This window comes from Marmota flaviventris, chromosome 3 (genome assembly GCF_047511675.1).
Source record: "Marmota flaviventris isolate mMarFla1 chromosome 3, mMarFla1.hap1, whole genome shotgun sequence".
NCBI classification, from domain to species: domain Eukaryota; kingdom Metazoa; phylum Chordata; class Mammalia; order Rodentia; family Sciuridae; genus Marmota; species Marmota flaviventris.
Window position 1 is genome coordinate 9,265,798 of NC_092500.1, and position 10,159 is coordinate 9,275,956.

Here is a 10,159-nt window from a genome sequence, read left to right on the forward strand (position 1 = left end):
CCACCCCAGACTGAGAGGTCCTCTGCGGACCTCGTTGAATGATTCTAACCCTTCCTTTGCCTCCCCACCCAGTTTCCGGACTTCCCCGGGTCTTCCTTTCCTCTTGAGGGCTCCTGTATGTGCTAAAATTCATATTAAATAAATGTGCGTGCTTTTCTCTTCTCTATCCTATATCAGTTTAATTTTCATGTCCTATCCAAAGTCCCCAAGAAGATAGAGATAAATTTTTGTGTCCCCTGTGACCTTTGCTGGCAGGCTGTAATGGGGCAGGCCCAAGGGGGGTCCTACCTGCCTAAGTCACACAGCAGGAAAGGGCTGAGCCTGGCACCTGGCTCTGATCTGATCTCAGCATCTCTCGGAAATGGCGTCTCCTTCCCTGGGGCTGAAGGGAGAGCGGAGGTGGCCACTGCTCCTCTGCCACCAACTTTTAACCTTTGATTCCAGTAGAAGCAGGTGTGCGGATCTCCTCCCGTGACCTGCTCCCCGCCCCTTGGAGGGGCCACCTCCACGTCACAGGTGGCGGGGAAGCCTGGATCCATCCAGCAGGTGCCTGGCGCCAGCCCTGAGCCGGGCATCAGGGCCCCATGTGGCTTGAGCAGGTGTCTCTGCCCAGGGAACGCTGGCTCGCTTCTGCCTTGCGGGTCCCTCCACATCCCAGGTCTGCCGGTGCCTGGGACCTGGGGACAGGAGGAGGCACTGATGATCACATGGCAGCCCCTGAAACCACAGGAGGGGACATCTGGTACTGGACTCGTGGCCCATGGGCAATCGCATTTGTGCTTGGGGACAGGAGAGGGGCTGTTTATAAATGGGGCCCCCCAGCCTCCCAGAAGGGTTGGGGATCCTGTGACCCCCGCAGCTCCACACCCCCCCTGGAGACTGACCTGCTCCAGATCACGCAGCCACCCCATCCTCTGCGGGGACTGAGTCGGGCGGAGGCCCGGCCCAGGCAACTGGGCTGTGTGCAGACCTGACAGCTGACAGAGGCTGAGGGGTCACACCGGGCAGGGCTGGCATTCCCGAGAGGCCTGGGGCCAGGCCCCTGAGGGCACAGAGGTTCCCGAGTGCCCTTCCTCCCTCGCCTGTCTTCCCCCCTGCTGCCCTGGCCACTGGCTGGGTGTGATGCGGGCACCATTTCCTCTTGTGCTGGCTTTCTCTCCCCGGGCACATACTAGGTGCTCAATGCGTATTTGCCAAAGGAGTGAGTCGGCGCCCACTGGCCGTTCCTGGAGATGCAGGTCAGATAGACAAGACTGGCAGAGGGGAGGCCCATGGGGGGCGCTGGGTAGCGAGAGGTGTGGCTAAGGGGCCTGGGCCAGGGGTGCAGGCTAGAAAGGAGAAGAGGCCAACAGGTCCAGGCACTCTGTGGGAGGCTGGGGCAGGAAGGGGGGGGGCACTGACTGGGCTCTGAGGGGCTAGGCTGCCCCTTGGCTACCCACTCCTGCAAACCTGCAAACCGGGCTCAGAGTCTGGGTTCCAGGTGTGACGTAATGGGGGCAGAGCCAGGTGCCCTCAACCCTCCCTGCACTGGGGCTGAGGCCCCCCTGGATACGCCATTCCACCTTCATCTCTTGCTCCTCCAAGGCTGGGATGCAGGCCTCCTCCAGGAAGCCTTCCCTGATTCCCCTCCCCTGGGCCGAGCTCCTCCTCCCCTGCTCCTCCACTCCCCCCCTCCCTCACTGGCTTCACTCAGGAAACAGTTCTGAGACTGGCCCTGGATGCAACCCCTGGGGACACAGATGACCTGGCTTCAAAGGAAGATACCAGAAGCCAAACCACAGCCTGACTCACCACCCGGCTATGCTGAGCTTTCTTCTCATGGAGCCTGGGGTGGTCCTCAATCATTTTTATTACGGTGTTTCTTAAATATGTGCAGACACTGAGCCAGGTATAAACAGCTGTGTGCAGCTGCCCTCCGACTGAGCAAACTTACAAAGGAATGTAGAGGAGGCATCGGAGCCAATCCAAATCCAGATTGGCAGCAGGAAGAGGCTTCCCTGCCCTCACGACAGGCAGGAGTTCAGGAGCCCAGGAGGGCTTGGGTCTCCAGGGCGGGGTGGCCTTGGCCACCATGGCCCCGCTTCTCCCTGTCCCCTCCTGTGCCCAGCCACCCTGTGAGCCGTGGGCTGACATGGTGCCTGACAGTACAGGGCCATTCCGGGCACCTCAGCTGGGCACTGAGTCTTCCCCGTCTTTTCTGATTGACCTCTGGTGACTACAAGGCCCCAATGCCCTGGTCAACTCAAACCCTAACACACTGAGTCGGAGGACAGTTTTTAACTGTGGTGGCCAAGCTTGGCGCACGCCTGGAATCCCGGCAACTGGGGAGGCTGAGGCAGGAGGAAAAGGCTGAGACCGGAGGATGGCAAGTTCAAAGCCAACCTCAGCAAAAACCCAGGCGCTAAGCAACTTGGCGAGATCCTGTCTCTAAATAAAATACAATATATGGCTGGAGATGTGGCTCAGTGGGATCAATCTCCAGTGTTGAATAAGCACATATATAAACAAAAAGATTGTGGTAAAATATACGTGATAAATAAGTGCCACGTTGGCCACTTTTGAGGGTATGGCCTGGGGGCCTGGAGAGCACAGCCTGGGGGCATTGAGCGTGTTCCACTGGTCACCTCTGCCCCTCTAGAGATCCATTTCCTCCTCTCCCCAGCACTTTCCGTCTATGAGCTTGGCCCTTGGTCTTCACACGAGGAGAGCCAGGTGCTATTTGCCCTTTCGTGACTGGTGCGTTTCTCTTGGCAGGGTCTCAGGTTCATCCAGGTTGTGGCCCCTGCAGGATGCCCACCCTCTTTCTCTGAATGACATTCTGCTGTCTGGACAGACGCATCTGGCTTGCCCATCCCCCGTGGCGCCCATTCCCACCTTCCGCCATGGTGAGCAATCCCCGGCAAACGTCACCGCGAGCATCTGCTTGAGTCTTCGCTTTCAAATCTTTGAGATGTGTACCCCAAAGAAGAATTGTGGGGTCCAAAGGGAAGTCGGTTTTTTATTTAGGACATTTTTAAGGTGCTTATTTACATGATCTTAAATGGGATTATAGTCAACATGTTTTTAATTTATAGACTCAAAAATCCACCAAGTTAAAAAATCCTCACACTCTTCAGATTATGTCCAGACTCTGTTGGAAACAGTCTGGAGCTGTACCATCCGGTGGGGCAACCTTGAACCCCGTGGCCAAGCAGCCCCAGAGGGTGGCCGGCCTTGTGGAAATGATCTGTAGGAGCAGAAGGTGGCCAGATTCTGCCGACGTGGCAAACAGAGAACACGAGGTCCTGGCTGGTTCCATGCTGCCCCCGCCCCAGGCAAACACTGCAGTGTTTCCCATCCCTATGGGTTTGCCTCTTCTGGACGTTTCCTTTCAAGGGAATCATAGAACACGTGGCCTTCAGTGTCTGGCTTCTGTCACTGAGCATGATGCTTTCGTTTTGTTTTGTGGGTACAGGGGATTGAACCTGGGGGTTTTCTACCACCCCTTTTTATTTTTGAGACAGTCTTGCTAAGTTGCTGAGGCTGGCCTAGGACTTGTGATCCTCCTGCCTCAGCCTCTTGAATCGCTGAGATTACAGGTGTGTGCCACTATACCGGGCAGTGAGCATGAGGTTTCTAAGGTTTGTTCACACTGTAAGGCGTGAAAACGTTCATTCCTTTGCACACCTGAATAATATTCCATTGTATGGACATACTGCAATGTGTTTACCCCTTGATCTGTTGATGAATGAATGTGTGGATTGTTTCCTCCTTTTGGCTATTACGGGTAACACTGCTGTGAACTGTCTTGTATAGTTTATGTATGGATACGTGTTTTCATTTCCTAGGAGTAGAATTGAAGCTCATACAGCAATGGCTGACTCCTTCTGTCTTTTTAACATTTACCTTATTTATCAAAGTTCCAAGTTGCCAAGGTCAACTGGCTCCTAAGAGTGCGAGGACAGACATTTGACTTCAGTGAGGTAAGGTGTGGGAGTACTTGTTGCGCATCTCTCATGTCCTTCCTGGAGGGTGTAGGCCTGGCTGCCCACTGGTGACTCAGCTGCTACCCTGAACACTTGGGATATAGCTTTTCAGTGTCCCTAAGTCAGTTGCCTCTTTTTATGGGGCACGGGAATACCAGGGATTAAACTCAGGGGCATTCAGCCACTGATTCATATCCCCAGCCCTAAATTTTTTTTCTTTTTTTTTTTTTGGTGGTGCTGGGGATCGAACCCAGGGGCTTGTGCGTGTGAGGCAAGCCCTCTACCCACTGAGCTGTATCCCCAGCCCCTCCTTTGTATTTTAGTTAGAGACAGGGTCTCACTGAGTTGCTTTTGCTCACTGTTGCTGAGGTTGGCTTTGAACTCATGATCCTCCTGCCTCGGCCCTTCTGAGCTGCTGGGATTACAGGTGTGGGCCTCGGCACCTGGCCAGTTGTCTTTTTTTTTTTTTTTTAATATATTTTTAGTTGTAGAGGGACACAATACCTTTATTTTTTTTTAATTTGGATTTTTTTATTTAAAGGCTTTTAAAAAAATGTTTTTATATGTTGATGGACCTTTATTTATATGCAGTGCTGAGAATTGAACCCAGGGCCTCACACATGGTCGGCAAGCGCTCCACCACTGAGCCCCAGGCCCAGCCCCTATTTGGTTTGTTTTTATTGTTGTTGTTCTTGTGCTGCTGGGGATGGGACCCAGGCCCCACGCATGCTGGCGGGTGCTCTGCCGCCGATCCACAGCCCGCCCAGGCAGCTGCCTCTTTACATCTACTTCCTAGCTTCAGAAATCATGTGGATGGCCAGGCACACGCCTATGATCCCAGTGACTCAGGAGGCTGAGGCAGGAGGATTACAAGTTTAAGGCCAGACTCAGCAATTTAGCAAGACCTTGTCTCAAAATAAATAAGTCAGTAAATAAATAAAAAGGATTGGGGATGTGGATCAGTGGTGAAGCGTCCTGCATTCAATACCAGGTATCAAAAAAAAAAAAAAAAAAGAAGGGGGGTGTTCTCTACTGCTCAGCTCACCCCACCCACCGTTCAATTCTTAAGAGTTTTTTGTTTGTGGTTGCTGTTTTGTTTCCAGTTCTGGGGAGGAGCCAGGGCCTTCAGGCCTGCTGGGCAAGTGAGCTCAGGGGAGCCACTGAGCAGCCCTCCTTGTGGGTTTAACCAGGAGGGAAGGAAAGAAGGAAGAGAGGAAGGGAGAGCGCTCGTCCGCTTCTGACATTTTATTTATTTATTTATTTTGTGGTGCTGGGGACCGAACCCAGGGCCTTGTGCATGGGAGGCAAGCGCTGTACCAGCTGAGCTGTAGCCCCAGCCCTCTCTTCTGTCGTTTTAATGAGAAATTCCTGTGTTCCGCCTGCCAACTTAGCAGCCTGGTCGGGACAAGGCCAGCCTCCAGCAGGGCCCAGCCCTGGTGCAGCGCCCACCTGCTCTGGGAAGCTCCCCCGACCTGGCCTCAGTGCCCACTCTGGCTGGGCCTCCAGGCTCCCTTCACCCAGTCCTCCGAGTCCTTTCTCTGCGCCCTCCAGCTGCAGCCCCCGTCTTGTGCTTTGGGCTGCAGAACAGAGGGGCGGGCACCGTGGAGGACAGAGCCTGCAAACCCTGGGAGGTCACCCAGGGCCCCTGTGGGCACCTCCCTTGCCTCCCTCTCCAGTCTCTTTTGGCCTGTTCTTAAAACTTTTCCAGACCCCATTCCTGGTTCTCGACCCCAGTGGTCTCAGGTTCAGGAAGGCTGGGACGGAGGCCTCCCCCAGGCCACCCCACTGAGGACTTAGGCCCTGCAGGTCCGTGTGACAGAGCTGTCTTCCTGACTGGGTGCAGGGGGCACAGAGCCTTGGGTCTCTATGCTTTTAGGGGCCTATGAGAATGTTTCACTTTCTTTGCGTCAGAAAAAAACCCCAAAACTTTTAGTTCAAAGAAGAATTTTAGTTGGATGCAGTGGCACACACCCTCAATCCCAGCAACTGCGGAGGCCGAGGCAGAGGACTGCAAGTTCGAGGCCTGGGTAACTTGGAGAGAGTAAAACTTAAAAGGGCTGAGGAAGTAGCTCAGGGGCAGAACCCCTGGATTCAATCCCCAGGACCAATATATATATGCATGATACCAACATAGTCAGAAAATACAATTTTAAGTTGTTTTGCAGAAGAGGTCCATGGAAGCCCAAGTACACCCATGCCCATGCCCAGGGCCACCCACCATCTTGAGCTCCCGGAATCTGCAGGTAGAGTGGTCCCTTCCGCAGAACAGTAGTGGCCCTTCCAGTCCCACTCAATGCCCAGATGCTGCCCTGTACAGGGTGCTGGGACCTACAGATGAACCACACGTGGGTCTCAGCAGGAGCCTCAGGGTCACACTGTGGACTGAGTCCGGGAACTGTCCCGGATGCCCTGGGCCTTTGGGATTCAAGGAAAGACTGGGAGCAGGGATGCCCTGGGGAGGGAGGTGTCATCGAGCTGTGGCCTGCAGGTGAGTAGCCCTGTCAGGGAGTGTCAGCAAAGGCACAGCTGCCCAGTGTCCAGGCCAGTGCCAGGCCTGAAGGGTGGCCCAGCTGGCTTGAGTGAGGTCTGGGGCCTGCTGCTTGGCCAGTGTCTTTCTCTGCCAGTGGACTCCAGCCGCCCCTGCCCCCAAGGTCACAGAACTGCTGGTGTACATGTCGCTCTCTGGGCTCAGTCCAAGGGGCCTGAGCTCCTGGCCAGGACTGGACAAGACTGGCGATGGCAACCCCTTCCCACACTCCACTGCCTGGCCCCTGCACCTGCCCAGACCCACACCCCCTGCTAAGCTCACACCCCTATCTGAGGCCCTACTTAAGGCACTGTGAGCACCCAGGGGACACGGCCACACGAAACAGTCAGTCTCTAATTAGGATCACCTGGACCCCTCGGCCAGACCACATGGGTCTTCAAACCTGTATGATTAACATGTTTTTTTTTCTGATGCACTGATTTACTTTGATAATGAGTAATTTGAAATATCATTTTTGAAAAAAAAAGTGATGCTATTTTTGTATTAAAATTAACACAGGACCTGACATACAAAAATGATAGGTGTGTGAGCTAATAAACATTAGTTAGCTTGACTTAGTATTCCTATATGTATACATGTATCAAAATATTAAGGTACACAAACACATATATGTATAACTTTTGTCAATTAAATAAATGAAATAATTCCTATCCCTACTTTAAACAAAAAAAAAAAAAAAAAAAAATTAACCCAGGGAACTGGGAACGTGGTGGCATATACCTGTAATCCCAGTGGCTTGGAAGGCTGAGACAGGAGGATCGCTAGTTCAAAGCCAGCCTCAGCAAAAGCAAGGCCCTAAGCAACTCAGCGAGACCTGTCTCTAAATAAAATACAGGGCTGGGGGTGTGGGTCAGTGGTTGAGTGCCCCTGAGTCCAATCCCTGGTACCAAAAAAAAAAAAAAAAAGAAAAAGAAAAAAATTAACACAGGGAAGGATGGGGAGAGGTTCTGAGGACAGTAAAGATGGTGGAATGAAATGGACATCATTACCCTAAGTACAGGTATGATTGCATGAATAGTGCGTCTCTACACCGTGTACAGAGAATTGAAATGGTGTGCTCCATTTGTGTGCAACAGAAATGCACTCTGCTGCATTAAAAAAAAAAGGTAAATAAATAGAAAGGCAAAAATTTACTTTGTTTTTCTATTCTTATTAAATATCCTTCTTACATAAAAAAATAAAATTAACACAGGGATAGTATGAATTTAATTACAGAATGAACGACAAGGGCTGGGGACGTAGCTCTAGGGGAGTGCTTGCCTAGGGGTCCAATTCCCGGCACCCCCCACACATAACAAAATGAGGACACATCTAACTTCTTTTTTTTTTTAAAGAGAGAGAATTTTAATATTACTGACCCCCAAACCCTGGGGCCTGGGGTGAAGACCTTCCTGTAGCCACACACTGGAGCCCTGCTCTGTGGCTCACCACCTGTCCGTGGTTGCCCTGGGGCTGGGGAGGACCAGCGGCAAAGCAGGTGCTGGAGGTAGAGGCTGGGGCCATGGAGGTGCCTGAGCTCAGAAGTGGGCCCTGGGATGGCTCTGCGAGGCCACAGTGCAGGACCTTCATCCTGGTGCGCGTGGAAACCAGCCACAGCGCTGAAGGCCCGCCTCTGCCCTACCCCCGCCTCTTGGTGACCCGAGAACAAGGCAAGAGGGCTGCACCTGGCAACGACCACAGTCCAGGGTCCTCCGACACCTGTGGGGTCTCCAAAGGCAGTTATGGGGTCCAGGCGCTGGGGTCAACACTGCTCAAGGCTGGCTGCCAGGCGGTCTGTCCTCATGAGGCCACCCAGTCTCGTGGAAATGTCCAGCATTGGTCTGCTCCGGGCTGGTGTCACCTTTGAGTGGGAACAGAGTGTGCTTGCGCTGAGCCCACCAGGAGTGGCAGTGACTGGAGTTCTCCCAGGTTTCAGGAGGTCCCCCAAAGACTCCTCAGGGGGAGTAGGGGGCCTGGCCACGGCCTCTGTCTGCGGCTGAGAGGAGGCAAGAACCACAGCCACACCCAGCCCCTGGGTCCCAGCAGCCACAGGGGCATCAAGCCTGCTGCCTCCCCGCCACCAGGTTTGAGCATGTGCCTGTGCCTGTGGGTGGTGTTCCTCTAGGGACGTGTCCTGGACCAGGCTCCATGCGGGCGGGAGGGCACAGGTAGGGAGGGGACCGCCTGGGACCACTGGACAATCTCAACAAGCAGGTCCTATCTTCACAGAGGGGAAGACCAAGGCTCAGTGCGAGCCCCTGGCCCAGGTCACAGGACGAGTCCTCCCCCCACTCACTCGTCCACTGAGTCCCTCAGCACTTGTAAGAGGGCCCACTAGGGGCCTTAGGGCTGGACCCAGTGGAGTAAAGGTCACAAAGTCGCTGTCCCCACAAAATGGATAACAGTGGACAAGGGAGATGACACAGATAAAGGAGCAAGTGACATTCGAGAATTTCTAGGAAAACTGAGCAGAGTGGACGGGTGGCCTCCCACAGGAGGGAGCGAGAAGGGGGCAGCATGAAGAAAGCACCTGTGCCTTCCCCCGTGACTCAGGGCAGCAGAGTCCCTGCTCCTGTCCCCTCCCACAGCCACCCACGGAGGTGCCCCATCAGCAGGGGTGTCTTGGGAACCTGCGCTGCAGCCTGGTGGACGACCAGCTCAGGACAGTCAGAGGCCGGGGCCAGGCCTGGAAGACACAGCAACCAGTGGTGGCCCAGGTGCTGTGGGCCTCCCTCAGTGCCCTCTTGTCTCAGCTGGGCCGTGCAGTGGCTCTGGGGGCCTTGCTCTTTGGCTGGTCCAGTCCAGGGCCCCAGTGGAGCCCCAGGCTGCTGTCAAGGGATGGGGCTGGCAGTGGGCTTCCCGGCTCTCACCTGCCTCAGGGAACGAGGGTCTCCTCCTGGAGCTGTGGGAGGGGTCAGCCCTAAGACCCTGGGCCCAGGGCCAGCCGCCTGCCACCTGTTGGACACCTGGAGAAGAGGCTCACCAGTGACCTGGCCACGGCACAGCTCTGCCTGGCCATCGCACGTTCTCCCAGTCCTGACCTCTGGCTCTTCCCTCAGTCCCACGGTCTCACTCCCATCAGCCAAGGGGACCCGGCCTCCAGTGGTGTCCTTCCATTTGCCCTCAGGAGGGCTCACACAGAGCTAAATGACACCAAAGCAAGGGATGGAGACAAGGCCAATAGGGTGTGCCCAGGGCCTTCGGGTTGGATGTGGCCTGTTTCCTCCTCTGAGAACGGGAATGGCCAGCCTGCCGGCAGCCCTGGCGGTGGCCCTCCAGTGGAGACGGAGACCGTGTGAAGCGGTGCAGCCCAGGCCTGGCCAGCCCAAGCCTCCTGCACCTGTCGCTCACCAGAGAGCAGTGCTCTCACCACCTCCCCAAGGGTGGCCGGAGGGACACCATGGCTGCAGGAGTGTGCAGGGCCCTGTGGTCATCAGACACCAGGGCACGGCTGGGTGCTGAGGGAGGAAGAGACCCTGAAAGGCCCGACAGGGAGGCAGGTGTGCGGGACTCTCTGACCACACCCAGCTCTGGACCAAAGCAGCACCCAGCCTGCCAGGCCTACGCTTCCAGAGGGAAGAGTCTGTCCCAGGGCGCAGGAGGCCCGCTGGGGCCTGGTGCTCACAGGATATCCTTTACCAAACAAAGCCAAGTAAAGCAAACCAGC